Source organism: Sorex fumeus, unplaced genomic scaffold (genome assembly GCF_029834395.1).
Source record: "Sorex fumeus unplaced genomic scaffold, SorFum_2.1 ptg000134l, whole genome shotgun sequence".
NCBI classification, from domain to species: Eukaryota; Metazoa; Chordata; class Mammalia; order Eulipotyphla; family Soricidae; genus Sorex; species Sorex fumeus.
In genome coordinates this window covers 1,827,677-1,828,869 of record NW_026606191.1, presented here as the reverse complement: position 1 = coordinate 1,828,869, position 1,193 = coordinate 1,827,677, and positions in this window count along the sequence as shown.

The window sequence follows — 1,193 nt, the reverse complement described above, 5'->3', positions numbered from 1 at the left end:
GGCTCCTCCCATGCCCAAGCCTAGAAAGAAGCCTGATGCGCAATGCTTGACTGCTCCTATACCCAAGCCCCGAAAGCAGCTCAAGGCGTTTCCAGTGCAAACACGTTCTCAGAGCCAAAATCTCTCTGTCACTAATGAATTAACTTTCCCTACTGCTATCGCACCAGAGAGACCTCCACCTCCACCTCCTCTGTACGACTCTACTTCTAGTACGTCAGAGGAAAGTGATGCATATGATGAGCCAGCTACCACTTCCTCAGATTTTGAGTCTGAGAGTGACTTGGTACAGGAGGCTTCTCACAGGAGCCGCCGCTCAGCCAAGAGGCCTCCAGGCCGCTCGGGACATGCTCCCGATAGAAGCTTACAACTGAAAGCTCTCGACCATAAGTGGTCAATCCCACCCAGACCCCATGAGCTCCGTCTCTTTTTTCCCATCCAGCTGGAGGAGAATCAGTCTCCATCTTATGAAGGGTTAAGAATGGATTCACTCAGTAATTTCAAAAAGGCCTGTGCCTTGTACGGACCTACATCTCCGTACTGTAAGGAGTATCTTACAGGCTGGAGCAATAAGGCTCACTGGGTATCTCAAGATTTTCACGTGGTTGCTAAGATGTGCTTAAGCCCTTCTCAGTACATCCAGTGGAGGATGTGGTTCAGTGATGAGGCCAAGGCAAAACTTCAGAGCCTAGGCCATGCTGGACGAAAATTTTCAGGGATTAAATTGACTTACGAGATGTTAATAGGTGAAGGGAAATGGCACGACCCTAAGAAGCAAGTCACCTTGCCTCGTGCTGTTTTTGCTCATGTCCGTGATGCCGCCCTGTGGGCCTGGGAAAGGATCGATGCAGATGCTGAATTTAAGGGAAGCTATACAAAGATTGTTCAGGGTGCCACAGAACCATATGCAGATTTCATAGGGAGGTTGATGGAAGCCATTGAAAGACAGGTTAAGGGTAAGGAAACCCAGGAACATTTGACTAAACAACTGGCCTTTGAAAATGCTAACGAGGATTGTCAGGCCATCCTGCGTCCCATTAAGGAGAAGGAGGACATAATGGGGTACTTGAAGGCATGTCGGAATGTTGGTTCTATCAAACATCAGGCATGCATTAATGCTGCCGAGGCCTATGCCATACAGAGACAAAATCAGGGCAAATGTTTTAATTGTGGGAAATCAGGCCACTTCCGTAAGG